Source organism: Lepus europaeus, chromosome X (genome assembly GCF_033115175.1).
Source record: "Lepus europaeus isolate LE1 chromosome X, mLepTim1.pri, whole genome shotgun sequence".
Lineage (NCBI taxonomy): Eukaryota > Metazoa > Chordata > Mammalia > Lagomorpha > Leporidae > Lepus > Lepus europaeus.
Window position 1 is genome coordinate 86,248,188 of NC_084850.1, and position 20,933 is coordinate 86,269,120.

Here is a 20,933-nt window from a genome sequence, read left to right on the forward strand (position 1 = left end):
GCTCCTTGTGCCTAAAACAAGATTTGGCATTCATTTTTTAAAATATATTTATTTTATTTATTTAAAAGGCAGAGAAAGAGAGAGAGAGGGAGAAAGAGAGAGAGAGAGAGAGTCAGTCTATTGGCTGGTTCACTCCTCAGATGGATGGAAGGACCAGGGCAGGGCCAGGCTGAAGCCAGGAGCCAGTAGCTTCATTCGGGTTTCACGTGGGTACAGGGGCCGAAGGACTTGGTCCATCTTCTACTGCTTTCTCAGGCCATAGCAGAGAGCTGGGTGGGAAGTGGAGCAGCTGGGTCTCAAAGCAGGGCCCATATGGGATGCCAGCACTGCTAGGCAGTGGCTTAACCAGTTACACCACAACGCAAACCTCTTTTTTTACTTTAAAAATAAAAGTAGGACTGTGAGGGCAGGGTCCCCTGGGAGTTGTAATAGCTGTTATTCTAAATTTCAAAAATACAACAGCAACTCCCCCCACTCACACTCTCAACTCTCAGTACTGGTGAGATTCTTGGTGTAAAGCACACAATTTGGAATTCATGGTTTCAGGAACGAGGTCCATATCTTCACTTAAAAACCCTTGTCTTAGGTGCTATGCTGTGCTCCTTAAACCTCCTCAAACCTGTATGCTTCAGATGCTGTTACTATTGTTGCATTACTACCACCAGGATACCACAAGGAAGAAAGCCAGAATCTGATTACGTTAAGTCATTTGGAGGCAGTGTAGTTGAAAGAGCCTTAGAGTTACAAAGACCTTGGATCAATCTCTGCATCTACCACAGACTAGTTGCATGAGTTGGGAGTGAATTATTCAATTTTTCTGAACCATATTTCTTCATTTGTAAAATGAGAACAATACTGATTTCACAAGATTTTTATGAGACTCAATGACATAAAGCAAAGGTACTGAGTTTGTGCTCAAGAAGTCTGGAAAAGGTTTCAGAATATGTGACTGACCTCTAATAATTATGTCGGCATTCAACTAATATTTTCTGTTTCTCTCTTACCATCAATTAAATCCCTGTACTTATGTATATTACAGCTTATGGGAGAAAGAGCCATCATTCACTTGGAACAGAAAAAGAACAATACGGTCATGTCATCTTGATATTTAGAATTACTTACTATATTTAGTCCCATAATAAAAAAGCATGATGCTCAAACCAAGAAAAATACAAATACTAAAAATGTTTGCAAGGCAAAATAAATATTTCCCACTCAATTCTCTTCAATTCAATAGTACAAGGTGTTTCTATAGTACAAGATTATTTTTCTGTTGTAGGAATGGGGAAATTGAGTCACTCTATAATGATACTATATACCATTGGCAGTAACACCCAAGGTTCTATCCTATTGACCTAAAAGGATCTACTAGCAAAGAGAGATGGACACCACCAAGAGTGATTTGGGAGTGGGTCTATATTTTATGGGTTTACTAAGAATCACTTTAAAAATCCACTTTAAGCTGTTTCCACCAAGAGACAGTAAAGTGAGCTGATGCCCTCATGGCTAGCGAAACTAGCCATAAGCATACTTCCAGCCAAGCAGTTCTAAAGAAAGCTCAGTCTGCCCAAAACTCAGACTGATGAGTCTGAAAACAAGAAAAAGGCAAAATGAATACCTGCCCAGAGGGGCAAAATAAGAGAAAGGAAACATTATATTTGTTCTTATTTTTTTTTATCACCACTTGTACCTCTGTCCAAATGACTTAACATCTCAGGTTGTTGTCTGCGTCTACATGTGAAATGAGAATAACCTTCATTTCATGTGCAGAGATGTTAATGAGGATTAGAGTGCCTACCACAGTGCATGGAACATAGCAGGATACAATTCATGGTATTTATTTTTAGAACATGGCATGAGGACCTTATTATAGTCCTTGGCTTATTTAAGCACAAATAAACAAACTAGATATACTAAATAATTACTATGGAGTAATTTTAACTCTGCTTAAAATCAATAACATTTCACACCTGAAAGGAACCTTAGAGGTCACCTAAAGTTATTGATTTAAGTTTTTTCTGGCAGAAATTTGACCTCCTATTTTAATCAACTGAGATCAATTCTTTTGCTGAAGTATTCTTGTAACTACGCTATTCAGAAAAAGTAGGTTGCTAGAGCAGGACAGCTAACATCATAGTTAAGTGCCACAGAATACTTACTATAGTAGGTCTCCATGGGCAAAGTTGTATCAATGATTGAAGAGACCACATGCAGGTTTGTTTGATGTTAAGGCACAGATATACCTGTATGACCATAATCTTGCTCCATCTCTGCCGATTGCAAATTAGGAAGGAATGGTCTTTACAGAAGGGTGAGGAAGAAGAAATATTGAACCCTTGTCTCTCAGTTTAGACCACCTAGGTCTACCTGACATCAAATATGAGGGAAACTAAGATGGCAAAACTATATTACCACTGGAACCTGAAATCATAGTAAAATCACAGAACCACCTGAGCTGTGAGTGAACATCAAATCACATGTGGAGTAAAAATCATACCTAGACTTTCCTAGTCATAACAGAAAAAAATTTAAAAAAAAGATGACTGAGGCCAGTGCTGTAGTGCAGTGGGCTAAAGCCCCAGCCTACAGCATTGACATCCCATATGGACGCCAGTTCAAGTCCTGGCTGTTCCACTTCCAATCCAGGTCCCTGCAAATGAGACTGGCAAAGCATCAGAGGTTGGCCCAAGTACTTGGGCTCCTGCACACACATGGGAGACCTGGAAGAAGCTTCTGGTTCCTGGCTTCGGATCATAGGGTATAGCTCCAGACGTTGCAGCCATTTGGAGAGTGAACCAGAGGACAGAAGACCTCTCTCTCTCTCTCTCTCTCCCCCTCTCCCTCTCCCTCCCTCCCTCCCTCCCTCCCTCTCTCTCTCTCTCTCTCTCTGTAACTGTCTTTCATATAAATAAAATAAATCTTTAAAAAGATGACCATAAGTGACAAAAGAATATCATAGATAAGTTAGATTTCATCAGCATTAAAACCTTTTGTGCTGCAAATGATACCAACAAGAAAGTGAAAAGACTACCTATATAATGGGAGAAAATATCTACAAATCAAATATCTTTAAAAGATATTGGATTCAGAATATAAAAATAACTCAATAGTATAAAGTCAAATAACTCACTTGAAAACTGGGCAAAGGATATGAATAGACGTGCCTCTAAAGACAACATACAAACGGCCAATAAGCACATGAAAAAGATGTTTAACACCATTAATCATTACGGAAATGTAAATCATAACTGTAATGAGGTACCACTTCACACCTACAAAGATGGCTATCATAAAAAGGCAGATAATAACAAGTGCTGGTAAGGAGATACAGAAACGGAAATATTCATCTAATACTTGCTGGGTTATAAAATGGTGCAGCTGTTTTTTTTTTAAGATTTATTTATTTATTGGAAAGGCAGAGTTACAGAGAAGCAGAGGGGGAGAGAGAAAGAGGGAGAGAGGGAGAAAGGGAGAGAGGGAGAGAAGGAGAGAGAGGTCTTCTATCCACGGGTTTACTCCCCAGATGGCTGCAACGGCCAGAGCTGGGCAGATCCGAAGCTAGGAACCAGGAGCTTCCTCTGGGTCTCCCTCGTTGGTGCAGGGGCCCAAGAACTCGGGCCATCTTTTACTGCTTTCCCAGGCACATTAGCAGAGAGCTGGATTGGAAGTGGAGCAGCCGGGACTCGAACCGGAGTCCATATGGGATGGCGGCACTGCTGGTGGCGGCTTTACCCACTGTGCCACAGTGCCACCCCTGCAGCTGTTTTGAAAATAGTGTGGCAATTCCTCAAAAAGTTAACATTTGACCCAGCAATTTTACTCTCGGGTATATATCTAAGAGAAATAAAAACATACTTCCATAAAAAAACTTGTGCACAGATGTTCATAGTAGCATTACTCATAATAGCCAAAAGTAGATACAATGCAAGTGCCCATCAACTGCCAAATTGGTAAAATAAGGTATATCTATAATATTATAATATTATTTACCCATAAAAAGGAATGCACATGTTATAAAATGGATGAACTTTGGCGATATTATGCTAAGTGAAATAAGCCAGACACAAAAAGATAAATATTTATGATTTTGCTTCTATGGGGTACCTGGAATAGGCAAAGTCATAGAGACAGAAAGTAGAATAGAGGTTACCAGGGACTCAGAGGACAGAGGCATGGGGAGTTATTTGATGGACACAGAGTTTCTATGTGGGAGGATAACGTAAGTTCTGGAAATGGATAGTGGTGTTGGTTACAAAACATGATGGATTACTTATGCCTCTGAACTGTATACTTTAAATGGTTAAAGTGATAAATTCTGTTTTATGTTTCACTTCAATAAAAATGGAATTAAGTTTTTATACATACTATAACATGGGTGAATTTTGAATACATTATTCTAAGAGATAGAATCCAGGTACAAAAGACCACAATAGTATATATGTAGAATGTCCAGAACAGGTAAGGTTATTGAGATAGAAAGTAAACTGGGGACTGTGGTGCAGTGGGTTTAAGCTATTGCCTGCAGTGCCGGCATCCCATATGAGTGCCTGTTTGAATCCTGGCTGCTACACTTCCAATCCAGCTCTCTACTCATTTGCCTGGGAAAGCAGAAGATGGTCCAAATAATTGGACCTCTGCCATCTATGTGGGAGACCTAGATGGAGTCCCAGGCTCCTGGCTTAGGCTTGCCCTGGCCATTGCAACCATTTGGGTAGTGAACCAGTGGATGGAAGACCTCGCTCTGTTTCTCCCTCTCTCCCCACTTCCCACCTCTTCTGCTCTCCCTGTCACTCCTTTAAATAAACAGATAACCCTTAAAAAAGTAGATTGATGGTTGCCTAGGGACATAATGGGGGATTTGGAGGATGATAGCTAATGGGTTTCTTTTTGAGGTGATGAAAATGTTCTAGAATTGATTGTGGAGGTTCTTACACAATTCAGAATGTTCTAAAACCCAGTGAGTTTTACATGTTAAATGGGTGAGGTGTATAGAATACAAGTATTTCTATAAAGTTATTTTAAGGGCAATTATTGTATTAGATACAACTCCAAAAGCAGAGGCAACAAAAGCAAAACTAGATAATGGCATTACACCACAGTAAAAGGCTTCTGTACATCAAAGGAAAACAATAAGTGAAGACACAACCGTTGGATTGGGAAAGAATTTTTGCAATTCATGTGTCTGATAAGGGACTAATTTCCAAACTATAAAAGGAATTCAAACAACTAACTAGTAAGAAAATAGTCCAATTAAATAATAAGTAAAGGAAATGAGCATGTATTTCAAACCTTTCAGAATGGCTATTATCAAAAGAATGATAAGTATTGGTGAGGATGTGGAGAAAAGGGAATCATTGTATGTTGTTAGTTGGAATGTAAATTAGTATAGTTATTTGGAAGAATACTATGGAGGTTCCTTAAAAACCTAAAAATAGAACTATACATATGATCTAGGAATACCACTTCTGGAAATATATCCAAAGGAACTGAAATCAGTAAGTAGACTACTTATCTGCGCTCCTATATTCATCTCAACATTATCCACAATTGACAAGATATAGAAGCAATCTAAGTGCCCATCAACAGATGAATGGATAAGGAACAAAGGAACATGTATTATATGTACACAATGGAATACTATCTAGCCTTGAAAGGAAGGAAATTCTGGGGCCAGTGCTGTGGCATGGCAAGTAAAACTGCGGTCTGCAGTGCTGGCATCCCATATGGGTATCAGTTCACGTCCCCGCTACTCCACTTCTGATTCAGCTCCCTGCCAATGCACTTGGGGAAGCAGCAGAAAATGGCCCAAGTGCTTAGGCCCCTGCATCCACGTGGGAGACCTGGAAGAAGCTCCTGGCTCTTGGTTTCAGATCAGACCAGCTCCAGCGGTTGTGGCCATCTGGGGAGTGAACCAGTGGATGGAAGATCTTTCTCTCTCCTCACCCCGCTCTGTAACTTTGCTTTTAAAATAAATAAATAAATAAATCTTTAAAAAAAGGAAATTCTGTCATTTATGACACCATGGTGAACCTGGAAGACACCAGGTTAAGTGAGGTAAACCAGGTATAGAAAGACAAATATTATATGACCTCATTTATATGTGGAATCTGAAAAGGTCGAACTCATAGAAAAAGATAGAAGGTAGTTACTAGAGGCTGGGTGGATGGAGGAGTGGAATGAGAAAAGGAAGATGTTAATCAAAGTATATGAAGTTTTAGTGATCTATTTTATTGCATGATGGCCACAGTTCATAATTATTACAGACTTCAAAATTGCTAAAATAGATTTTTAACATTCTTTCCATATAAAAATTTGTGAGCTGATGGGTATGTTAATCAGCTTGACTAAATCTTTCTATAATGCTTATATGTAGATATACATGTAGATATATAAATATCCATATGGATATATAGATTAAAATATCACACTGTACTTCACAAATATACATAATTGTTATTTGTCAATTAAAGATAAAAAGTTAAAAAAGGAAAATAATGAGGATTACAACAGTTCTCATGATTAGTGAGCAAAGTATTATTTAGGTGCTTTGGAATTCTGCTGTGTCTCATATTTAATATAAAATTTATATTACTATGTTTAGCTATTTTAACAAAATGTTCTGTTTTCATTTTTTATAAGATAAAATTGAACAAATATAATTTTCTTAAATAAAATACATCTGTGTCTAAAGGCTGACATTTTTGTCTCTAGTGACAAAGGCCAAAGTACCTTGTGGCTACATTCTCAAACTACAATGGAAGCTACAGGAAATGAATGTTCTTCTGAATGCTGGAACTTCAAATGTAATCATATCTGAAGAACCTCATATCTATATGGTGTTTAATTTGCAAAGCACTTTTTGATGTATTGAACTTGTTGATACTTTTGTGGTTATCAGGAAGCACATTAGGCCATCTCCTTCCCCTGCCCAAGAACTTAAGTAGGTTTACACTACCTAAGTCACAAAGCTAGTTAGTGGCTGATGTTGATCTGAATCTCAGATCTATTTCCACCCAAACCATTCTGTTTATTAGATAAGATCTGTGCTCCATAAGCAGGACACATTCTTGTATGACAAAAGCAAACTAAAAACATTAAAAATGCATAAATAAGCATTAATATCTAAAACTCTTACAGCTATGTTTCTAGCTCCAAATTTAGCTTTTTTTGGTGATCTCTGAACACATTCACTATGTTATGTGCACTTTTTAAAAAAACATGAATAGCATAAAATAAACCTAAGCAGGATCTGGGACAAATGGATCCTTGGTAATAATTCCATTAATAAGTATATTCTGAATATATAAAATGTATTACTTTGGAATTTTGAATTAGAACTAGATTATGGTTTCTTGCCTCAAGGAAATGCCAGGCTACTAGGAGGAGACTAGACAAACAAACATGTGACCAATAAAGAAACAGACAAATAAATTGGAATTGAGTAGTTAAGAGGGTTAGGTTAGAAGAAAAATGATAATGGACTTGAAGGTAACAGGCTGGTTTTAAACAATGACTTAAAAAGAAATTTTCCAGTTCAATGATCTTCAAAAGATCATGAAGGGGATTGCTGGGTCTCCTAGAGTGATGAACATTTAAGAAGCTCAGGGTGGGAAGTGGGGTTGGGGCCACGATGTGGCCTCTGCATTACAAAATAAAAAAAAAAAAAAAAAGAGTTTCAAGAAAGACTTGGTTGGAATGCCTAATTCATGAATGTCATTTCCTTGAAGAAGGGGGAGGAAAGAGATTCTAATCAGACTAGTAGTAAGAGAGCAGTTTGCATTTATTTTTTTCCTGCAGGGACTAGGATTATACAGGAACTGAGTTAAAAAGTCATTGGTATGCTTCCTAAGAATATGATATTGAATGAAGAATGCATTTCATTGAATAAAAAAGAAGGAAAAATGTCAAACTGTTTGGTGTTTGTTCCAAGAAGTGTACCCAGTATCTTTGAACTTGTCAATCAATAATGTGAACAAAGAAAACAGCTTTTGTAATCTCCATGGCACTTGGCCCAACGCTTAAAAAAAAATACACTGCAGCTATTTCTCTATTAATGATTTTTATATAGGGCCCCAGGCAGTTTGGAAAGAAACATTTTCAAGATCTAGAACATAATCCAAATTTGACCTTTGTATTCTTTCTTCCCCCTTACAGCTACCTCTATTAAGCTACTTCCTAAGAATAGAGAGAAACCTATGACTGAAGAGAAATGGGTGCATCTTGTTTCCTCCAAATCGCTACACTCCTGCAGAAGTCTGCTTCATACCCACTGGGAGAAATGATCATGTACTTTGTTGGAGATCAATACACTGAAACAGTGATTCTTGGTTCTGGTTTTACAATATGCCACTGGGGCTCTGAATTTTTTCCCCCTAAGGTGTGTTAGGAAATTCGGGAACATTAATTTCAGTTTACTTTATATATTAGTATAAATATATGCCAAATGGTCCTTCTTTGGGGAAGGGTAGGGAAGGAAGTTTGGCCAGGAAAAGAAATCCAAACTCCAGCTCGACAATAGACTACTGTAACTGCCAACAGTGGGAAACATTACTTTAGCTCTCTTCTTGGCACAAATATTGAGCCATAGCTTTCCATTGCTTCTCTGGTATCAGAGAAAGTGAGAAAGAAACTGGGATAACTTTGATGCTTGGATTCTAATATCTTACAAACACATATACCTAGAAAATCCACTGAATTGTTAATAGTTTCTATGTCTGGGAACTGAGATTGCAATGTTACTTTCCTTGTGTTATATCATAAATTTCTCTAGTGCTTTATTTTGTTTTAGAAGGTGCACACATTACCTTTGTATTCAATAAAACTTCCAATTAAGGTTTCAGAAGTCCCCAAATAAAATAAAATAGAATTATTAAGCTTGAAAAGAAAAACTAAAGAGCTTTAAGCCTGAAAATAGCTGGTTACACATTTAAAGAGTTGTTATACAATCACTGTCCAATAGAAATATAATGTAAGCCACAAATTTGAGCCACATATGTAATTTTAAAATTTCTATTAGTTATATTAAAAAAGTAGAAAGCATGTAAAAATAATTTTAGCATTTTATTTAATCAAATATATCCAAAATATTTTTAATTTCTACATGTAATCAATATTATATATTTTACATTTTCTTGGGTACTAAGTCTTTGAAATCTTTTATGAAAAATTTTACATTTACAGCTTATCTCAATTCACATTGGTCTAAGTGCATTCCACTTCCATTTCTTTATTTTGAAAAGCAATGTAATAAGAACCTGGGAACCATCACTCAAAATAAAAGGTAAAACCATCAAAAACTTATATCCAACCATATGGTTCCCTTTCACTTTCATTTCCCTACCTCTTCCTCACTCAAGATAAACACCCTGTGTTCACTGTTCCCTCAATTTCTTTTTCATATAATTCTCAGAAAGATTTTAAAAACAAAAGAACTTAGTTGGGGCAGGATCTGGCATGGCAGTTATGATGCTGTTTGGAACACGCACTTCCCATATCAGAGTGCCTGGGTTCAAGTTCTGACTCCACCTCCAATTCTAACTTTCTGCTAGTACATGTTCTTGGAGGCAGCAAATGATGGCTCAGGTACTTGGGTTCTTTCCATCCACATGGATAGATCTGGATTGAGTCCCTGGCTCCTAGCTTTGGCCTGGTCTAGCCCCAGCCATTACATTTGGGGAGTGAACCAGCAGATGGAGGATCTCTGTATCTATGCCACTCAAATAAATAAAATAAATAATAACTTTAAGAACCTTGATTTGTTAAAAATAAACCTAGTTTTTAACTATACAAAGGCTATTATGCTATATTTAATATTTGGAGAATTACTTTTTTAAGTATTAAATTAGATCTCTCTTTATTAAGGTGACTTGTTTCTTAATTTAATACATATATAGTTTGTGTGTAAGTGACTACTTCAACATAGGGACTTACTCTTTATAAGCTCAAAATTATACTAGCAAGAATCATCCATATCACTAAATGCTGCTGCAGTTCACTGGTTTGACTGCTGTTTAATATTCTATAGCATAAGCATATTATAGTCTATCCATACATTATCCTGTTGATGGGTAGAGTTGTTAGATTTTGCTACTGTATATTCTTGTATAAGTCTCCCATGGTATACTTGAAGGCGTTTCTTTTTCGTAGAGACCAAGGAATTCACAGCTTATCAGTGGATGAGAGAGAAGGCAATGTGAGTAAGCAAGAGGGAGTTTCAACATGGGTCAGAACCAGTAGGAGGAGCAACTGGTAAGGTGTAGGGCTGCTTGTGTAGGCCCAAGAAACGTTGTGAGTGAGGATTCTAGTTTTCCAACTCTTTTTTTTTTTAAAAGATTTATTTATTTATTTGAAAGTCAGAGTTAGAGAGAGAAGGAGAGGCAGAGTGAGGTCTTCCATCCACTGGTTCACTCCACAATTGGCCGTAATGGCCGGAGCTGTGCCAATCTGAAGCCAGGAGCTAGGAGCTTCTTCTGGGTCTCCCACGTGGGTGCAGGGGTCCAAGGACTTGGGTCATCTTCTACTGCTTTCCCAGGCCATAGCAGAGAGCTAGATCAGAAGTGGAGTAGTCGGGACTTGAACCAGTGCCCATATGGGATGCCGGCACTGCAGGCAGTGGCTTTACCTACTACGCCACAGCACTGGCCCCCCAGCTCTTTTTTATTCTACTTGGTAGTAACATGTGAGGTTAGAGTTTGAGCGAGTAGCAGTGGGTATGCTAGGCCCTATGGCTGCAGGTTCCCATACAAATTTTGAGACTGTCACCACATCCCAGGTTAAGTTACTCAACTACCTAGAGAATTCCAGTCCTGTCTTCCTTAGATCCTACATCCTTATCTTGTTTGTAGTCAGCCCCTTTCCACTGTATTCCTCAAGTTGTCTTTCTGCATTGGGCTATGGGAGGGCAAAAGAAGAGCTGGATTTCAGTGTAAATGAAAGGATTTTTGGGGCCGGCGCCGTGGCTCACTTGGTTAATCCTCTGCCTGCGGCGCCGGCATCCCATATGGGTGCCGGGTGCTAGTCCCGGCTGCTCCTCTTCCAGTCCACCTCTGCTGTGGCCCAGGAAGGCAGTGGAGGATGGCCCAAGTGCTTGGGCCCCTGCACCCACATGGGCGACCAGGGGAAATCACCTGGCTCCTGGCTTCGGATCGGTGCAGCGCCAGCCGTAGCTGCCATTTGGGGAGTGAACCAACGGAAGGAAGACTTTTCTGTCTCTCTCTCTCACTGTCTATAACTCTACCTGTCAAAAAAAAAAAAAAGGCATTTTCTACGGTGGGGGAAAGAGCGAAAATTCCAAAATAAGTAAGGAGTTCTTTTTTTCTGTCCCAGACTGCATTAAAGTCCATCACTTTGACCACAGTAAGAACAGGCTTTATGAGTTAGGGCTTAGCATAGCTGCTTCCAATGGGAAAGTACGTGAATCTGATACTGTTAGCTGGATTAATTACAAAGGAATGATTCTAAAGGAAAGGGGGCTGAGGAATTTATATAAGGGTAGCAAAGGGACAAAGCAGTAGGTAGTTCAAGACCTGAACCAAGGGCAAGGCAAAGAGAGAAAGGAGAATTACACAGGTGCATATGGGGATATAGAACTCAGATTTTCACAGGGTTTTACATTTTGAGAACTACTCTTCAAATAACATTGTATAGAATCCCTCAAAGCAACCCAGCAAAACAGGTATTACCATGATTGCCATTTTATTAGAACTGGGATCAATAAATTTGTTAAAAGCTTCAAAGCAAGTAAGTGGCAGACCTGAAACTTGAACCTACGTCCTAAAGATAAAACCAATGTCCATTTTGCTGCCCAAGTCACCCACAACTGTGGACTGAAGTGTGTTGCAAATATTTTTTTATTATCAGAGTACTGAAGGTCACTAATGATTTAGTTAAATAAAAACTGGAACAGATGTAATGTTATTTCTATAATAGTGTCACTCTCATTTGCATTCTGATAGGTTTTCTTGAGCAGGGAAAAAAGGGACCTAGTTATAGTGAGCATGCCAGAAAAAATGTACAGAACCCTAGGGACCCAAGGAAGGGTGTTCTGCATGTGAATGTTTTCCAAACCATGCATTATGCCAATAAAAGGTCAAGAGTACCACACAATACCTTAACAGTCATAGAAGTAATCAAATATAGGGAACGACGGGGAGATAATAAATATGTGAGGACAAATTACAAAATAATTTTCCTTTGTGTTTAAATGTGAAAATGGAACATTATATATGTTGTACAGTATTGTCCTTTGAAGAAGCTGATTGTGGACAGCATTGTTACTGCGGTACAAGAATAGAACTGGGAAGGGCCTATGGTTGCTCCCTCATGAACAAATATTTATAACAACTTCTTCCCTCAATCCCTCAATGAGTTATCAACTATTTGCCATTATATGCAACTCCTGATGGCTTTATAGACATGTGTATTGTCTAATTCTTAAGATCTTTCAAATACAGTTTCCCGCATTAAAAGAGGGATATACCTGTAACATGTTTTCTTTCAACTACAAATATTCATTAACTACTTGACTATTTGCTACATTATGCTAGCTTCTACACTGAGGTAGAAGGAATCTCTAACTTCTTGTGGCTTGTCATGCAGCTGAGAGGATGAGGGAACTACATGAAAAGGACACAGAAATATAAGTGTCTTAGTCACACACATAGAAGAATGTAAACTAAGAAGATGAGCTCTCTGGATAGAGTTTCGTTAAGGCCTCTTAAGGGCCATGAAACCTGGAGTTGGATCTTGGAAGGATGGTTGAGGATCAGAAGTGAGGTAGTAAGAAGGCAGTCCAGGAGGGGAGGCTGGCTTCAGTAAAAGCAGGAGGGATACCTAGCGAGATCTGCTGGAAAAGGTGAGACCACTTACTTTGCTGCTAAGGTTGCCACCCCATGGCGATGTTGTGTGATATGTTAAACATAACTAGGCTTGTGATTTTCTTGTAATTCCCTATTTCTTTGAAATTCCCAAACTAATACACTCTTACAAACTATATTTTTCCCATGTATCACACTCTTATGAGAAGTGACACTTCACATGTGTGTATCACTTTATAGTTTACATAGCATTTGCACAGACATCATTGCATTTGACCCTTGCAGCAATCTGTGAGACACAGAGGCTGACTAGCTCTAAAAGGAATAGGAAGTGCGTGAGCTCAGGACCTGTACCCAGATCAGGTTCAGTCCAACCTTCAACATATATATGTACAGTTTTGACCAATAATTTATACTCATAAATTACATTCTAAATATTTTCTAAGATTCTGATATACATCTGGCATCAGGAATTATTAAGTTGCGCCCTGGGTCATTTTCATGTTTAGCATATTTGTTTGTTATTAGCCCTCTCCTAGCATATTTATGCACAATTTAACACTTCACTGACTTAACAGCACATAAGAGGTTCATAGAAATGAGTTTTCTGGGCAACTAAAGCTTACTCCACCAACTTAGAATCTTTCTAAAATGTCCTGAGTCTTTTTTGTCTCATCATGCCAGATACAGCTGTCTACTGAGGACTAAGAATCACCATGCAAATCCCGTATTGGACCTTACAGTGAAATACTTACTGTCTTACCAAGTTATATAGAGAAGTTTGAATCCCTATATTAATGGTCCCAAGTGACTCACCTTTCTAGTTATTCTATTTTTACAATTCCTCTGTTAACTCACACTACCAAATGTGGCTTCTTAGGGTTCTTCAGCTTTCTCACAGCTAGAAGACACTTTCTCCCATCCCAACTGTTTGTCAGACAATTAAGTTCAGGTGTTATTCTCTTATTGGGGTAGCATAGAGTGGATTGAGATTTTGTTCTCAGATCGTAGAGTCTCCATTCTCCCAGTTTTTAGGATTCTAGGCTGTGTTTGGGATATATGAGGTTGTCAAATAAAAGACTTCTGAATAATGGAGGTATGTCAAGAGTAATGATGTTTTGTTTGCAAAATTCATGTTCCATATATTTCTGCATGATGGACAAAATCAGGTGTAATAGTTATCAATGAGCATGGCAGTTTGTGATAGCCAATTTTTACTCTTTAATTCTTAATTCATAACTGGGAAAAGAAAGAACTCTTAAGACAAGTTTTACTTAAAAGATCCTACCTTGGGCCAGTGCCGCGGCTCACTTGGCTAATCCTCTGCCTGCGGCACCGGCACCCCGGGTTCTAGTCCTGGTTGGGGTGCTGGATTCTGTCCCGGTTGCTCCTCTTCCAGTCCAGCTCTGCTGTGGCCCGGAAAGGCAGTGGCGGATGGCCCAAGTGCTTGGGTCCCTGCATGCACATGGGAGACCAGGAGGAAGCACCTGGCTCCTGGCTTCGGATTGGTGCAGTGCACCGGCCGTAGCGGTCATTTGGGGAGTGAACCAATGGAAGGAAGACCTTTCTCTCTCTCTCTCTCTGTCTCTCTCTCTCTGTCTAAATCTGCCTTTCAAAAAAAAAAAAAAGATCCTACCTTGATCTTGAACAGAACTTTATATTTTTCCAAGTGTTTTAGACTTTTTAATCTGTTTTGGTCATCATAGTCCCTTGAAATAGCTTATTTTCTCAACTATAACATGGCTAAGAAATCGTGATGTTTGAAAAAAAGCATTTTCATTCATTCCAACGATAACCTGAGAAGTATTTTACACTTGAAACTAATGATCATTAATTATTAAGGACATGTTATGTGCCAGCATTAGATTTAGCATTTTAAATTTTCTCTAATCTTTCTAATATCTTATCAAAGGAAGTATAATTACCATTTTTATATACTGAGAAAACTTAAGCTGAAAGAGATTCCCTGATTTGGCTAAAGCCAAAAATCTAATAGTAGTAGAGGGAGGATTTGAAATCAGATCTGTATGATGTTAAATTCTATGCTCATTTCTTACCTCAAGTTGTCTCAGAGAGCAACTGAAAGTCGGAAAGTTGCTTGTTGATATTACTGAATTTTTTCCTTCTTGTATGTGTATTTCATCCATGTATTTGGGAGATTTATTGCGCTAAATTTGGACCTTGTTCCTGATTGCTTCTGAATTTTGCACACTATGTTAGGGGGTGAGGAGAACAGGTTAGATTTAAAAGGCCAAACTGAAACTTGAAAACAACCTCTGAGATAAAATATTGCACCACAAATGCATCCCTCTCCTTTAAATAGATTACAATGTAAACATATGTTTTCAAAGTGCTTTGGAGATGACTTATAAAAATAAAGTATTATGAAAACCAATGTCTTTACAACTCACGTGAGAAGCTTTTTTCCCCCTTTTGAACAAAATAGAGAGTTAAATGTGTGACTGGAAATATGAAATTCCATTTTTGAAAACATGCATTTCATACTTTAAAATCTGATCGTTTCAAAGTAGTATTTTTTAAAGAGATGAAATGTATCTGAAATTCAAGGAGAGAATCAAATTGCTGTATTTACAATAACTGAACATCCTCTCAGGAGATACTGTGAAAGTATCATGAGAAATACATTCTTTTTCCATTTCCTTTTAAAGAAATCATATTTCTAAACAGATTAGGATCGAAATATAGCGAATTACCAAGTCAATCTTCTCCCCGGCCTTCTGGCACAATGTAAGATAATGATGTGCTGAATTTCATCTATAAAGATGACACTACTAACTTTCTGGCCGCAGGCCAGGCTCATGACTTGTTTTTTGCTACAGGGAGCACAGATATGCACAAAGCCACCTTCTTTCCAGTATACCACGTGACAAATAGCATAGATTGGTTAGACTCTTGGCTTGGAGTATATAGAATTCAGTGTGACTGGAGCCTAAACAACTGACCTAATGCGTCACATTATCAGGTTCATTAAAGGGACTGTATCCAGTGTATCCAGCCAAGATTCACAAGCCTACAGCAGAGCATCCGTGGTACTTTATCATTTCAAAAATAGCTCTGTCTACATTTGTGAACATGTGAATGACATAGGATTTGTGTCTTCTAAGTCAGCTCAGAATCCTGAACAAGAAATAAAGTAGGAGAGAGAAGTCATTTCTTCTAAATTACATCAAAGGTCAACATGTAAAATGTACTTCACTACCTTGCAGAGTGCTAAGTAGAAAGTTGAGGAAGTAACACTGCTACCTACCAACGTTAAGAATCATTATACATAGTTTCTATGTTGTATTTAGTAACAAGGAAGAATGGTGCTTGCCTCCATAATATTCTTTTTTCTCAAGTGTATGGTAAAGGAGAGATTTAGTGAGGTGGGGAAGATGCCAAGATAATTTAGGATTAAAATGCCATTTATTAAGTACCTAAGTGGACATCTTAAGGCCCCCTTAGGCTGTTCTGGACTCTGGTCACATTTTCTCTGCCCAACATTCTGGCTTCCCTAGTCCTTATTCCAAGCCTCCTATGCCAGAGGAAAGTCAGCAAATCTAAGGGACTGGTTAGTCTTTGGACTTGCTATTTCCTTTGTTAGAAAGGAACTTTCTATTTTTCCTCATCAGAGTCCCATTCATCCTCCAAAATCCAATTCAAATGTTACCTCATTCATCCATGCGTGCATGCTTTTTTTTTTTTAATTATTTAAGACCTTTATTAGCAGGTGCTTGCAGTTTGTTGACTTTTTTGAAAAAATCAAGTTGTAAACTTTTATTACAAATTAAAAATGAAGTTCTTAAAAATCTCAACTTGACCAGATATGAAACAATTTAAAAACCTTTAAAGGTGTATTGAGAAAAACCAGGCTTTTTAAAAAAACACGTTTGTTGTTACCAAAAAGAGACATCTTTAGGTAAAAATAATAAAAACCCCATGCTGCATAGATAATGCAGATAGTTCTAGTAATCTGGTCAACGGGCAAAAAGCAAGCACTTAAGGTCTTTAGCTCCAAGCTTTTGTTCATTTCTTATTGCTGAAATTTCATATTCATTTCTTCTTCTTGGATGACTAAACCGGATGATGGTAGAGATGTTAAGCCGGCATTTACTCAGCCCTGCCCTGCTCAGCCTCAGGAGGCAACGAATTCTCAGCTGATGGATCGGCTGCTTTTGTCTCTTTGCCATCTTGTGGTTTAGGGTTATCTGGGCATCTGCGTCGGCAATTGAAGTTGCGGCAGTACCGACGCTGAGGTGGCTGCTGACCTGGGTCTCATCTCCTTGGTTTTCCTTATCTTCTTCATTGCCATCCTCTCTAGGCTATCTTTGGCGAGGAGGACCTCTGCGGAATCGTGGTCTATAACCCCGATACATATTCTGTCTTACTGGTCTACCTTGTTCTTCTGCACCCTGGTTGTCAGCACCTTCCATCACTTCTCCCTGCACAGGAGGGTTGGAATACTGTGGTCGAGGCCCATAGGGTCTCCGCATGTAGTAAGGTGGGAACCTTCGTCTGCGGTAGGGCCGGCGTTGTTGGGCCTGGCCTTCGGGAGCGCTCTCCGACCCCTCATTCTTTTCCCCACTCTCACTGTTCTGGTAATTCTGCTGGTCATTGCGTGGAGGACCCCTACGACATGGGTAGCGTTTATAATGGTTACGGTCTGCTGCATATTTACTGCCTTGCACTGGAACTCCACCAGGACCTGTAACATTTGCTGCCTCCGCACCCTTTTCTCCTTCAACAACATCAAACCCCACAGTCTCTCCATCTCCTACACTGCGAAGGTACTTCCTGGGGTTATTCTTCTTTATGGCAGTCCGGTGTACGTCTTCCTTGGTGTCATTCCTGTTGATGAAACCATATCCGTTCCTTACATTGAACCATTTTACTGTTCCCATAACCTTCTTTGCAATGACCTTCTTGTCCCCGCCGGCGGGCGCCGCCGATGTGAGGACGCCCGGGCCACCGCTCCCTGCGCCGCTGCCCGTGGTGCCGGGCTTGGTTTTGGCGGCACTGAGGGCGGGGTCGGCGGGCAGCTGCTGGGTCTCGGCCTCGCTGCTCCTGGTTGCTGTGATGGTGACTGGGGCCAGCTGCGCCAGCTGCGGCTCCTCCCGGGGTGTGATGGTAACGAGGCCGGCGGTGGCAGTGGGGCTGCTCAGGGCTCTCTGGGGTCCCACGCGTGCATGCTTAATATGTGCCAGTCATTGTGCATTTCTCCTCAGGGATGTATTTATTGTATTTGATTGGTCATTCTGTGGCTCCTTCCTCTATGCTCCCATGGCAATCTTATCAAACCTCCATATAAGCACTTACTACTCTACTAAAACTGTTCTCACCAACACTGCCAACACCATCTTTATCATTGAATTCCATGGGTGGATGAGACAGTCTTTCGTTGAGCTTGCTAAATTGCTAAGCTATAAGCCTAGGGCTGCTAGTAGCTATTTTTGCCACCTCATAGGGAGAACCTGTCTGAAGAATGAGGCCAATACAGAGCGAAGCAGAGTTGAGAAAGTCTTGATGACATCATTTGAGCCCCAAGGTTAAGCCATGTTTTAAGCCAGTTTCATCAGGTACTTTGCAGTTACATGAGCCAATAAATCTTCCCCTGTGCCCCACCCCCACTTTGCCCCACCTTTTTTTTTTAATCTTAAGCCCATTTACACTGGCTATCTGTCACTTGTAACTGAGAGTCCGAAAGTAGCAAATGATCTCCATATCTAAATTTCTAGATCTCTTTCCTGAGCTTCAGATGCATATCTCTGACTGCTTACAGGTTTTCTCCTCTTGAATTTCCCACAAGTACCTGAAACTCAACCTGTCCAAAACCACACATTTTCCTCCTCTGATCATTATCTCAGGGAACATCAGAGCACCTTGCCAGAATCCTGGGTGGTTTCCTTGATTCCTCTTTTTCTCCTTTCAATCAAATCAACAAGTCCTATTTTTTTTCTACCTAGTAACTAAATCTGTGTATTTCTGTCTCCACTGCAGATGCACTAATTTAGTCACCAACATTCCTTGTGTGTATTATTGCAGCAGCCTCTGGGCTGCCTTCCTTGTCTCCCTCATGACCCCTCTAGTGCATTTTCTCCATGTTATCCACTTTTTAAGTTACATTTGTATAAACTACAGTAATAAAAGCTTATTGTAACAAGTCAAACAATATAGAGGTACATAAAGAACCACTTCCTCCTCAACCCCTTTGTATTTGAAGTAATCAATATTTACAGTTTGATGCTTCCTGTTCTCACATCTATTCCTATGTTCAAATACATATAGTAGGGATTTAAAAAATTTATTTTTATGAAAATCAGGTCATATTATACACATTATTCTGAAACCTGCTTTGCTTTTTTAACTTAGCAGTAGACGTGACTATTTCTGCAGATCCATACATAGAACTCTCATTCCTTTTAATGCTGCTACATTATAATTTATTCGATCATCTCCTTGTTCATAGATTCTTGGGGTTATCTATCTTTTTGCCACTAACACAATGCTATAGGGGCTGACATTGTGATACAGGAGGTTAAGCTGCCTCTGTAACACTGGCATCCCATACCGGAGTGTCAGTCAGAGTTCTGGCTGCTCTGCTTCCAAAACTGCTCCCTGCTAATGTGCCTGGGAAGGCAACAGAGGATGCACCAAATGCTTGGGACCCTGCCACCCATCAGGATGCAGTGCCTGGCTCCTGGCTTCAGCCTGACCTGGACCCAGCTGTTTTAGACATATATGCATTAGTGAGATTGCTGAATCATATTGCAATTCCATTTCTAGCTGTTTTTTAGTTTTTTTTTTTTAATGAAATCTCCATACTGTTTTCCAGTGGCTGCACTAATTTACATTCCCACCAACAGTGTATAAGAGTTCCCCCTTCTCCACAGTCTCAACAGCACTTGCTTCTTTCTATTGTTTGGATAATAGCCATGCTGACAGAAGTGAGGTGGTATCTTGTTGTGGTTTTGATTTGCATTTCCCTGGTGTCTAATGATCCACTTCTTCATATATTTATTAAGCATTTGTATTTATTCTTTTGAGCATTGTCTATTCAGGTCCTTTACCCATGTCTTTACTGGATTAGTTGTTTTTAGGTTGCTGAGTTTCTTGAGTTCTTAACATTTTTCTCCATATTAATTCTTTGCCAGATAAGTAGCTTGCAAATATTTTCTCCCATTTTGTTGGATGTCTTCATCGTATTGACTATTTCTTTCATTTATACAGAAACTTCCGAGTTTGATATAATTTAGTTTTACTTCTGTTGCTGGAGTTTTTGGGGTCTTATCCAAAAAAATCATTGCCCACACCAATGTTTTAAAGTGTTTCCTTAATATTTTCTTCTAGCAGTTTCACAGTTTCAGGTCTTATATTTAGGTCTTTGGTCCATCTTGAGTTCATTTTTATATATGATGAGAGTCAGGGATCTAATGTCATTCTTCTACACATGTATAGCTAGTTTTGCCAGGACCATTAATTGAAAAGACTATCCTTTTTTCCAATGTTTGTTCTTGGCACCTTTGTCAAAAATGAGTTGGCTGTACGTACATAGATTAATTTCTGGACTCTCTATTCTGTTCCACTGATCTGTGTCAGTTTTTATGCCAGTATCACACTGTTGTCTTTAAAGTTGTATTTATTTATTTGAAAGTCAGAGTTATGGATAGGAAGGGAGGGGGAAAGGGGGAGAGAGCGAAAGAGAGAGAGAGAGAGAGAGAGAGAGAGAGAGAGAGAGAGAGAGATCTTCCATCTGCTGGTGCACTCCACAAATGGCCACCATGGCCAGGGCTGGGCCAGGCTGAAGCCAGGAGCTTGGAGCTTCTTTCAGGTCTCCCACATGGGTCCTGGAGCCCAAGCACTTGGACCATCTTCTGCTGCTTTCCCACGTGCATTAGCAAGGAGCTGGATAGGAAGTGGAGCATCCAGCATGCAAACTGGCACTCATATGGTATATCAGCATTGCAGCCGTGGCTTTACCTGCTATGCCACAATGCTGGCGGTCCCCACCATGCTGTTTTAATTACTATAGTTTTACTCGAAATTATTTTTGCTCCATTTTTTTTTTATCATTTCTTGCCTCCTGATAATTTAGGGTTTGGGTTGTTCTTGTTTTTCTAA

General features: G+C 39.3%; 1 protein-coding gene and 1 pseudogene across 3 annotated transcripts in view; both read right to left on the reverse strand.

Moving 5' to 3' along the window:
• The window catches only part of EDA (ectodysplasin A), a 359,228-nt gene that overhangs the window by 43,370 nt on the left and 294,925 nt on the right, over nucleotides 1–20,933 (reverse strand). The window lies entirely within an intron of this gene.
• LOC133753634 (Y-box-binding protein 1-like) lies at nucleotides 16,926–18,191 on the reverse strand (annotated as a pseudogene).